Genomic DNA, 12,601 nt, shown 5'->3' with positions numbered 1-12,601 from the left:
AGGAAATAGGAATAACCCATTCAATTGCAGACCCATATCACTGACCTCAATTTGCAGTAGCATTTTGGGGCATATACTGTACTCGATTATAAATCACCTTGAAGAAAATGACTTATTGATACATAACCAACACGGATTCAGAAAACATCATTCTTGTGCAACGCAGCTTGCTCTTCATTCCCATGACGTAATAAGTGCTGTCGACAAGGGATCTCAGATCGATTCCATATTCCTAGATTTCCAGAAGCCTTTTGATAGCGTTCCTCACAAGCGACTATTAATCAAATTGAGTGCATAGGGAGTATCGTCTCAGTTATGTGACTGGATTCGTCATTTCGTCTCAGAGAAGTCACAGTTCGTAGTGATAGACGGTAAATCATCGAGTAGATCAGAAATGCTATCTGGCATAGGCCCTCTGCTGTTCCTGATTTACATAAATGATCTAGGTGATAATCTGAGCACCCCCTTTAGATTGTTTGCAGATGACGCTGTAATTTACCGTCTAGTGAAATCATCAGACCATCAATTCCAATTACAAAATGATCTAGCGAGAATTCCTGTATGGTGCAAAAAGTGTCAATTAGCGCTAAACAAAGAAAAGTGCTAGGTCATCCACATGGGTACTAAAAGAAATCCCATAAAATTTTGGGTATACGATAAATCGCACAAATCTAAGGGCTGTCAATTCGACTAAGTACCTAGGAACCACAATTACGAGCAACTTAAATTGGAAAGACCACATAGATAATATTGTGGGCAAGGCGAAACGAAGCCTGCGCTTTGTTGGCACAACACTTAGAAGATGCGACAAAACCACTAAAGAGACAGCCTACATTACACTTGTCCGTCCTCTGCTAGATATTGCTGCGCGGTATGGGATCCTTACCAGGTAGGATTGACGGAAGGCATCGAAAAAGTGCAAAGAAGGGCAGCTCGTTTCGTGTTATCGCGCAATAGAGGTGAGATTGTCACAGATATGGTACCCGAGTTGGGGTGGCAGTCACTGAAACAAAGGCGGTTTTCTTTGCGGCGAGATCTATCTGCGAAATTTCAATCACCAACTTTCTCTTCCGAATGCGTAAATATTTTGTTGACACCCACCTACGTAGGGAGAAATGATCATCATAATAAAATAAGAGAAATCAGAGATCGAACGGAAAGACTTAGGTGTTCCTTTTTCCCACGCGCCATTCGGGAGTGGAATGGTAGAGAAGTAGTATGAAAATGGTTCGGTGAACCCTTTGCCAGGCATTTAAGTGTGAATTGCAGAGTAACCATGGAGATGTAGATGTTATTGCACCTCGCAGTGAGGGCGCTTGGGTCGGCTCGTGTCTTTGTGTGTGCTCTTGAGGCTAATGGGAATGTTCAATTTATGGATGGCCATCTTACTGCATAGATGAGGAGCTTCAGCTGATGATATACATGAGAAAAAGTACCACCACACCTTTACCTTGAGACTGTCTATTACACGACTAGTTTCTGCGGCACATTACCGCCATCAACACGCCCACTGCCAATAGAGGATGGCTGTAATGGGCCGCCGAAGTTAGTCGTTGATAGAATAAAGAAATTCTCACGATACAGTTGTGGTGGTACTTTTTCTTTTACAATGAGAATGTGCTCTGTTGTTCTAACGATCAGATAACTTGCTCGTGAATCTATTTGCACTTCCACAGTTATACGACAGTAAAAAAATTGGTATGGTTTTTGTTTACTGTAACATCGCCGCGTGTTTGCGATAGCGGCCACAGGAGGCCAAGTGCAATAATATCGTGGTCGTGTAGTACAGACAAACCTCGGTGTCCACGGAGGTACAGCGCTTCTGTGCCCTACCTGACAACTCATCTCGAGAGAAAGAATATTGCGTAGTCAGAGTAAATCTTTCATTCGGTTTGTGTACTGCGCCCTGCGTCTAGATAGCTCACATCTCAGTATAAGCGCCCCTTTTTCATTATACAGTGTAAGACGCTTAATTATAAATCGTACTTTTCGTATTGTTTAAACAGTTAAAATGAAATTGTATTAAAAAATAGATAAGAATTAATAACACAGAAGCTGAATGGTACGTCACGGGTTGCGAGAACTGCAATACTACCATGATCTGCCTTAGGGCTCGTTTACTCTGCTGGCTCCAGTACTGCTTAACAGTTGACGTGTGAGAAAAACCGATGTTCAGCAAAATTCAGCAATGAGAACAACAACGTGACGCATCAGGTGTACTCCTCTTCATCAGTTACCGTCTCTAAGCCACACTGCACCACCAGATCTTGAAAGACAGAATGTCCTTCTCCAGGAATATGAAAATTTAACTAAAATCTCCCAGCTTCCAATCCTCTCTAATGTCCCTGCAGTTAGAATGAGCAATCATATTGGCAGAATTGCTGCAAGCAACGGATTTCAAATTAACAAGAAGTGGTCGGAGACGAGGAATAGCGACTTCTCACTGTGACTCCAGCGATGAAAATCAACATCAAGCGCATTCAAAGAATCTGTAAGAAACGAGCTTACACTGGAAATCTAGATTTTTTTGAAGCGACAGAGGCAGCCCTTCGATGGTTTGAAAAATTCGAAATTTGTGTCTGTTAGCTGCACTTCAGTTTGCATTTCCGTACGATAAGTAAATAAATAATGACATCTTTCGAAGTCACAGCTTCATTATTATGACTTAAAAGGCAACAGAGACAATTCATTATTAAATTTTGCATTTATTTCATTATATCAGTTTGTCAAGAATAGTAAATATCATGGAACTACTAAAACTGTATTTAAAATAGTCAGTAAGAGAGTTGCTGACCGAAGAAAAAAAATTGGTCGGTAAAAGCACTGCCCACAAAACACAAGGTTCTGGATGTTCGACTACCGCCGGTCCCGCACACAGTTTTAATCAGCCTTGACGATTCAGTATTACACAGTGTTGTGTGTTTTAGTGACAAACTCTCGCAACAGCACGTACTACATGCCTTTTCCTGTCTTAAGCGTTCTTAAAATAGAGAATATTGTCCAGGTGAGTCTCTTTATTGGTAAAGCATAAATAGTTGTGAGTCTTCAAAAGTTTTCTATAATTAATACGTTCCTACATTTCAGTTAATGTAGAGTAAAACACAGTTTACGTTGCTAATATAATGTTTTGTATAGTGTTTACTGTTCCTTTCAAATGGTTCAAATGGCTCTGAGCACTATGGGACTCAACTGCTGTGGTCATAAGTCCCCTAGAACTTAGAACTACTTAAACCTAACGAACCTAAGGACATCACACACATCCATGCCCGAGGCAGGATTCGAACCTGCGACCGTAGCGGTCGTGCGGTTCCAGACTGTAGCGCCTTTAACCGCTCGGCCACTCCGGCCGGCTTACTGGTCCTTTGCGTATATTGTTGGCAGAGACTGGAAGCAAAAATTTCTTTTAGGAAACCACTTTTCTCTAACTACATTTCATTTTTATGCACTTCACATTAATTTTGTGTTACAGGTTACTTTCCATAAACTCTGCTGTAACTGCATTTGTTTTGCAGTCAGTAGTCCGTTGACACGTGTTCGTTTAGTTTTCCTACGAAAGTATGTCTGAATGTCAATTAACAATGAAACTAGACAAATATATAATAAGCATGTCGAAAAGAGCCGGCCGGGATGGCCGAGCGGTTCTAGGCGCTACAGTCTGGAGCCGTGCGACCGCTACGGTCGCAGTTTCGAATCCTGCCTCGGGCATGGATGTGTGTGATGTCCCTAGGTTAGTTAGGTTTAAGTAGTTCTAAGTTGTAGGGGACTGATGACCTCAGAAGTTAAGTCCCATAGTGCTCAGACCCATTTGATTTGTCGAAAAGAAATTAACAGCAACGTCATACAACCAGTTTGTGAGTTCTGGTGTTCAGCGAAGTCGAAGACGACGACGAGATGATCAACAAATGTAATAAACACAACAATAGAAATGGCCTGCTATGTCTTTGGTAAATAAAGTTTGGATATTATTAAATTTTCGCTATTTGAGCCATTGTAGGCGGAAAACTACTTACTGTACAGGTACCCAACTTTATAGGAGTGATGTTCAGACTGTGCGCTCCAGGAGTTGTTCTCCTGTAACTCCTAGTAATATCCCACCACGTAACTCCCTCTCTCTCTCTCTCTCTCACCTTTAGTTCTCGTATTGAAAGTTCAAGTCCCAACATGAGTTGCCGTTAGGCGCCGGTTTCTGTTACGACGATGTAGAGATGAAACTTAAGCATCACTGTGCATTACAGTTGCACTCAATTTCGGCCTGGACAAATTCAGCAGGGCTTTACTCGTAAAATTGTTTTATCAAAATAACAGTAACAGTGCTGCCGCCGTTTGCGAGTATCGACGCATTAAAGGAATACGGAGAGGTCCTCTTTCCGCACCGAGGTTGAAGAAAATGATTCGGAAATTCGAATTATATGATGATTTGGGAGTTGCTCCTGGGAGAGGCCGACGCAATGTGCGATCTTCAAGCAGAGCACGTGCTGTGTCACGATAGCTGGACATTCCGTGGTCCAGCACCCCACCTGAGATGTTTCGGGAAGCAGTGAAGCGATCTCTGGTGCGGTTTCAGGCTGTCGTGGACGCAGACGGTCGTCACTTCGTCACACCGAGTAACGTTTGTAGCGTGGAATGTAAATATGGTACGCAATTAACAAATGTTACCCTCTCTTGTGGCAATTAAATTTTCTTTCTTCCAATGGTTTATTCGTTATTTCTCTCTCGCGTGTCCTTACAATCGTTTGCATAAAGTTTCATTGTCCTGTGATCACTTGTTTATCAATGAGGCCTTCTCATGTGGCGAAAGTATAATTATAACCACCCAGCAGAGTTCTCGTTTGAAACGGAAGGATTACAATTTTTGTTGTGGCAGTGGGACCTGAACTTTCAATACGAGAACTAAAGGTGAGAGAGAGAGAGAGAGTTGCATGGTGGGAAATTACTAGGAGTTAAACGAAAACAAACAAATGACAAATGGATCACAGAAAATACTCAAGTGGAAGCCGTAGCTATGACGGCTTTGAAAACGCAATAAAGGCAGGTGGAGGACATGTAGACAGGCGAATTGGTGCGTAGGTGGAAATACGAAGCTTCTCCTGGATTCCGAGAGGTAACAACAAATCGAGACGACGACGTAATGTCAAAAGAGTACACATCACCAGACAACACGCAAGAGTGACACGGACAGCTGTAGATGAAGAGAATAATTTATGGAGACGTCCGGAGGTTATCTCTGTTCAGCAGTGGACGTTAAATACTTTATGACTACGATGATCTCTTTCGTGTTCTGATAGAAAACGTGCTGAGCGCAGTGGTGCAATGTTTAAGACACTGCACTTGAATTCGGGATGACGGCGGTTCGAATTCCCGTCTAGATCCGCTGCTTTAGACGTACCATCGGTTCCTACATAAAGTAGGGAAAATACTTAACTGATTCTTTCGAAGGGGTACGACCGATTTATTTCCTCAATTCGAGCTTGCCTCTAATGTCGGTGGGATGTTAAACCCTATTCTTCCTTTCTTCATTTTCTAGAGAACGTGATAAATGAAACTGCTATGCAGAATGCCCGGAGCGAAAAAAAAGGGCCACGGCTTTACAACTTGGGCGACTCGCCCTCGACGAAGATATTCGCTCTGGGTGCGACCTCGACGTCGTTATGACGCATTTTGGACACTCCCGGGTGGAAGAGGCCTGCCATTCTCCTCCCGAAAACTATAAAACGACGGTTCCCTCCGTACAATTAAAGCTGGCGGCTGTGTCCCCTCATTAAATGCATTCCCTGCTGAATGAGGCTTTTATAGCTCCTAAATTGACGTCAGGGGCAGCGGCCGGGCAGCCTAACCTGAAAGGCTGCGCGCGCAGTCCGCCTAACATAGCCCGCTGCCGTCCACTCCACTGTTGCTGCTGGTACGGGCAACAGAGAAAATATCGACGCCTCTTGCGACAGCCAACGTTGTTCCAGAAGCAGACGAAGTGTAGAAATTTGGCAGACATCGCTAGACAGAGAACAATGGCCTTTGGAATTACTGCACAGTCTTGCCGCCGCATGTCGCATATTATTTCCTTCGGTCATCAGACGCGAGCATATCCACATGAGTGGAAACTACAGTGTACAACAAGAGTGTCACTTACGACAGTCATTGTCCTGATGGCAATGCGTTAGATGTTTGAAGCTCCGCTGCCCTTCGACGCCATCGTCAACACAAAGTGGTGTGATTATGACGTGCATTATTTATTGCAGGCTCATGCGTTAGGTGCATAATCCGAACAAGTAAGAAAAGTACCCACATCTCGTGGGAAAGCACGGGACATATCGATGTATACGAAGGTGGAATAAGTTACATCACATGAAGCACATTTATATTGGACGAAAAAATATAAAGATAGAATGATTACCAAAACGCTTCATGAGCTCCTACCATTCCACTTGCAGCTTTTGAGAAGGTGCTTGGGTAGTCAGTTTTTATTCTGTTGTTTAAATGGGAAAATTAGTCATTAATAAATGTACGACATAAAATGTGAGATTATCTGGGTTAAAGTGTAAAATATCGAAATGTGACAAAAAAGTGCCTGCTGGTTCGTGGTCACATACGCTTTGATAGGTAAAACGAAAACAAAATAGAGTTAAGCTACAACATTTAAGCAGAGTCAAACAGATATGTATAGTCCTAACATCCAATTAAGAATTAACTACGAAAGGGTTGTAGCAGATAGAGCGAAAAAAACATTTTCAATTTATTAATTTGTCGGGTCGTCGGATCGATGTAAATTTATTCTCAATTATGCAACGTACATAGTGGATCTTCGATCCTAATCAAGTTGGACTAACCGCAACGACAGGTGCACGATTCGTCACGAGTTTATTCGATCAACTTGGCAGATTAAGGCATACACCCGTCAGAAGTCGATATTTTATGCCACCCGGTGAATATTCGCCTGATTATGTAAAACAGGTGTTTTACATTACCTCACTTTTAATATAACACGTTCTATGGCATGCAGAACAGAAAACGTGAAGGTCCATCCTTTGGGATGCCAAACACACACCAGGAGGCGTTGAACGAGTTATAATACACTGTCTTGGCCTCTCTAATCTGCTCCAGCGCATATTGATCTCTATGCCTCTGCATCGTTTATAGGTGTCTTCGGTTCTATTTTCTATTACGACTCTCTTGCATCGCGCCACTTGCGTCTGTGGGAATTTCCGATCTGTTTTCAAATTTCAGGGACCTGCCTGGCTCTGCTTCATGTAAATTTTACTGTTGGAGTCCATTACTACAGCAGTTCTGGACTTCATTACCGATGCATTTCTTATAAAACATGGCTTGCAGTTTGTGTCTTTTATATTTCGGTTTTTCATGTTGCTCTGCCTAACGAATAGACGCGTATTGTCGGGACATTTACGAGCCAGTGGTGGTAGGCAGTGCTCGTTTTAGTCGGAAGATTCCGACTGTGCCAACACCGCAGTGTTGTTGTCTAAGCCTAAGACTGGAACTCGTGAGGAGCCTTCAGACGCGTTAATTCGATCGTCCCTGCAGAGTAAGCTGAGCAACAAGGGTTACATTTGAACGTAACTGCGTGTTGGAAACATTAGACGGAGCAGCAGCAGAGGTGGACCATTTTTGACGGTGGCGGCGTTTCTCGAGCGACGCGGCCCTCCCACAAATGACGGCGGACTCTGCATTAGCGAGTCGTGTCTTCCACGAAGCCTCTTATCCCAATTACCCCGCAGAGCGATGATTCAGCTGCAGCTGGGGAATTGTTGCTGCCGACTGCCGGGCCGTGGACCACCCAGTGCTCTCTCTGTGCGACACGGCGCGCCGGCTGCGGCCGCTCCTCGATTTGGGAAGCGCAGGCACTGTACACTCACACTATTCCTGGGATTACAACGTTTGTTTTTCTCCTAGAAAAAAAGTACTTAGCCTAATTACTAGTCATTCCATTTTTTCAAGAAAGTCTACAAGAGTCGTCTGGGACAGATAATTGAGAAGCGGGAGACTCTAAACAGCTGAAGGAACGTCCACGGAGGCTACGACACTTTAAACAAAAGTCTCGTCAGTCTTTCGGCTGATTTGATGCTGTTCACTATATTTTCCTATCTCTTGCCAAAGGTTTCACTTGTATGTAGCTTGTACAGACGACGCCCTATATAATGTGAATATTCGAGTCTTTGCAGGTTCATCTACTTTTGCCCCTTTAGCACTCCTTACAGCGCCATATCAACTATTACTGGATGCCGTAGCAGATGTTCCACTAAAATATCCCTTCTGCTGGTAAGATTTTTCCATAGACTTAGTTCCTCATTCACTCTTTCTGGTACTTCATTTTTTACTTTGCCAGTCCATTTAAATTTGTAGTATTCTTAGATAGCAACACATTTCAAAAGCATCCAGTTTCCGGTTGTTCTCCAGGTTTCCGACGACCCATGTTCCACTCCATGATATGCTACGTTCTACATGTACATTCTCAGAAATTTCTTTCTCAAATTATGGATTTGCTCGATGCTATTAGATTTATTAATATTTGGGAAAAATGCTCTCTTTGTCCCTGCTAGTCTGCTTCTTATGTACTCCTTGCTTCGTCCATAATGCATTATTTTACTTCCAAGGTACCAAAATTCCTTTTTTTTAATAAAATACGTGATCACCCAATTTTGGTGATAAGTTTATTACTAATCTCATGTCTTTTGCGCATAGTACTATCGTCTTTCTGTGGACAAAGCTCAGTCCACAGTCTGTGGTCAGTGGACTTTTCCTTCAGTTCAACAAGTCCTTTAATTCTTCCTCCCTTTCGAAGGGAACAGCAATATTGTTAGAGTACCTTATCAATGACATCCTTCGACTGTGAATTTTTTGCCTCAGTCCTGAACATGTACTTTGTTTACGCCATTTCATTTGAAACTGACTTCCTCCGTCGACAAATATAAAACAAATGCGTTTGCAACTGCAGTCTAAAATTGATTCATTCAAACTATATATACTTGATGCCATGTCTTTGTTTTTGAATAAATTATAAATAGTAAAATAAGTTTTTTCCGTAAATTCTGCAAGCGTTCCGTTCTGGCAAAGAACAAAGAAATGGTCACGTTAGGTAGGTATACCTACATCATACTCTGAAATGCGATTTGATTGCGTATCTTACAGCCCGTGGAGAGACGGCTACGTGTAAGTTTTAGAGTACTGGCACGGCAGTGTAGACGGACGTGGAGAACGGTTGAGAATCACCGGCTTCGGACCGCGGGCCGTGCCGTGCCGTGCCGTGCCCGGGTGGCAGGCGTGCCAACACGCTCTCGGCGCGCGCACGCCCATCTTTCATTATGGCGGCCGCGTGTCCTTGTGACGGGCCAACACGCGATTGTCTGCCGCCGCCGCTGCTGTGATTGTGATTATTACCAGTTTTTACGGCGGCCACCGCGCCCCCCTGCAGCTGCCGGCGCGCAGTCACCCTCTTCCTTTTGCCTCCTGCGGGCAAATCTCGAAGCACCGCCTGCCTCCAGGTCCTTCCCGAACCCACAGTGGAGACGTAACACGTTCGGATTTTATTCAAATGGTTCAAATGGCTCTGAGCACTATGGGACCCAACTGCTGTGATCATCAGTCCCCTAGAACTTAGAACTACTTAAACCTAACTAACCTAAGGACATCACACACATCCATGCCCGAGGCAGGATTCGAACCTGCGACCGTAGCAGTCGCACGGTTCCGGACTGCGCGCCTAGAACCGCGAGACCACCGCGGCCGGCGGATTTTATTCCGTTCCCATTCTCTGCGGCCAGACACACGACGGTTCAAGGGCAATAGGCAGATTACACATTTCTAGATTCCCGGAAAGCGTTTGACACTGTGCCCGATTGCAGGCTGTTAAAAAAGGCACAATACTTCTTAAGTTATAGAACCCAGAAAGCTGTCTTCGATGGCGAGTGTTCATGAGAAACAAAGAGTATCGTCAGGAGTGCCTCAGGAAAGTGTGATAGGACCGCTATATTCACTGTATACACAAATGATTTGGCGGACAGTGTGGACAGCGATCTGCGGCTGTTTGCTGACGATGCTGTGGTGTACGGTAGGGTGTCCAAATTGAGTGACTGTAGATCGGCACAAGATGACTCAGAGAAAATTTCTAGTTGATGTGATGAAATGTAGCTAGCTCTAAATGTAGAATAGTTTAAGTTAATGCGGCTAAATAGGAAAACGAAACCCATAATGTTCGAATACAGCATTATTAGTGTCCTGCTTGATAAAGTCACGTCGTAACGTTGCAAAGCAATATCAAATGGAACGAGCATGTGACGACTGTGGTAGAAAAGGTGAGTGGTAGATTTCGGTCTATTTGGAGAATTCGACAAAAGTTTGGTTCACCTGTAAGTGCAACCGCATGTAGGACGCTAATGTGACCTTTTCTTGAGTAAAGGAAGACATCGCAGCAGTTCAGAATCGCGCTACTAGATTTGTTACTGGTTGGTTCGAACAACGCGTAAGTGCTCCGGGAACTCAAATGGGAATCCATGGAGGGGAAAGGGACATTGTTATCCATGAACACATATTAAGAAAATTTAAGGAATCGACATTCCAAGCTGACTGCAGAACGATCCTCTCGCTTCCAACATTATTGCTCGTAAGGAGCGCGAAGGTAGCATACCAGAAATTAGGGCTCAACGGAGGCACATAGAAAGTCGTTTTTCTCTTGTTCTGCTTGCGAGTGGAACAGGAAAGGAAATAGGCAGTAGTGGTACTTGTTACCCTCCGCCTCGCGTCGTAAGGTCGACTGCGGAGTATCGATGTTGATTCAGTTGCAAATGTAAACTCACAGCGGCTTCGACACTGGTCAGGGGATCAGCTGCCGCGAACGGCCTCAAACACTTTCCACATGCGTTGCGCGAATCGCGAGTGCATCATTCGGAATTGATTAATAATAATAATAATAATACGATTGATATCTTGGTCTGACGTTTAAAAGCGCTCGTAATAAAACAGGGTGGTATGAATAAAAAAGGAATAAAAAAAATAAAAAAGAAGGAACATTTAACGTGCCGTCAACGAAGAGGCAATTACAGATGGATCCAAAACTTCTTTTTGGAAACAACTAGCCCGGCATTCACCACATCCGATTTGAGGAAACTATAGTGCAGCTAAATCTGGAAGGCACATCCTCCAGAATACGATGCGCCACCTCATTCGGTTCGAAATACATAACCTGGTGCCCACCGAAAAATGCAGGTGCAGGTACACATTTCTCACTTTTTGAGTTCTTCACACGCGCACTTCAAGTTCTTAGCCCAACGGAAGTAAAATGTTTCACTTCATACATGCAGAACAATAGGGCTACCTCAGCTTGTCTCTCGAGTTCCCTATTGCTGAGTCGACAAATACGTTCCATTTCAAACAGTTCTAAGAAAGAGATGACAGAACGACATATTTGAGGAACAGTAATCTACGAGGTCAAAAAAAAGAAGAAAAAAGCTATCACCTTGGTTTCACCATGACAAACTTGGTCAGCTGAACTTCCTGCGTGCTTTCGAAGGAGACCTGTCGTTGCGGTACCTTGTACGAGAGCCCGTGATTGAATATTAATTTCCCATTTGACGCTAGCCTGTTCCCCGGTCATGTCCACCCTAAAGTAGCCCTCCCCCCTCTCTGTCTCTATTTCTCTCTCTCCCCGTCATATACCCTCCGCATCTCTTTCCCTCCCCTCCTCTTGTTCTGATCATTATGCCGGCGAAAGCCTGTGCTCTGCCCTCCCTCACCACCTCTCCCTGTCTCCGTTGACTAAAAGTAGTTACGTTCTGTCTCAAATTGATGCCTTGCATCCAATTAATATCTTAAATGGACGATCATTTTGCGTCGTTTCGCTTCTAAAGGTTTTCTTTTTTCACGAAGGAGAAAAAAAAAACCGAGAAGAAGCGAAGACAAGAGGAATTGTTAAGGTTCTAGTGAACTCTAATCTATATTGGGAGGTACTTTCTTTTTCATTTTTGCTCCGCTTGGTTCGTTTGTGTTTAATTGCAGGTTCGGTCAGAAAACGTCCTCCGCTCCCCGGGGTATCACGTACCCCGACTTAATTCCTGCAACCTCGGCTCGGACACTTGACTATATTTGCTTCTTAGTCGCACTATGTTATTACGGCCAATACTACTTCAAATCCCGTGCCCATTTAATTAGTTTCTCAACTCAGCATTCTCCATCTCATCTTAGACGTAACATTTCTTGTTAACAAACCCTGTGAAAAAGTTTCTCCACCCTCAGTGCCCGCGTACAACTAATTTCGATATCGGTTAGTCGTAATAAGCACGAGACGATCTTGTACTGTAATACGCACTCACTCATAATTTCACTTTTGGTCTTCGTCATTTTGTAATTTACTTATCTTAGACTTCATTTCGAGAATGATAGAAATTGTGGAGTGCACCTCGTATAAATGACGAAGAAGATGACGAAATTACTTCGGAAATAGGGGTATCGAGATCAGATATGGAGGAGTGCTCTCCTACCACCCGTTTTCTGGACGATAATGATAAATAACAAGTCCAAGGCGAAGACGCGTCCGTCTTTTCTTACGTAGTAGATGCGGCCATTTCATCGACGAACCTATAACTCGCTCTACCGAGTACAC

At 43.8% G+C, this 12,601-nt stretch overlaps 1 protein-coding gene across 1 annotated transcript in view; it reads right to left on the bottom strand.

Moving 5' to 3' along the window:
- The window catches only part of LOC124803270 (protein dachsous), a 334,804-nt gene that overhangs the window by 162,023 nt on the left and 160,180 nt on the right, over nt 1-12,601 (bottom strand). The gene's annotated exons all lie outside the window — the stretch shown is intronic.

This window comes from Schistocerca piceifrons, chromosome 6, assembly GCF_021461385.2.
Source record: "Schistocerca piceifrons isolate TAMUIC-IGC-003096 chromosome 6, iqSchPice1.1, whole genome shotgun sequence".
NCBI classification, from domain to species: domain Eukaryota; kingdom Metazoa; phylum Arthropoda; class Insecta; order Orthoptera; family Acrididae; genus Schistocerca; species Schistocerca piceifrons.
This window is presented reverse-complemented; position numbering and strand designations above follow the sequence as displayed.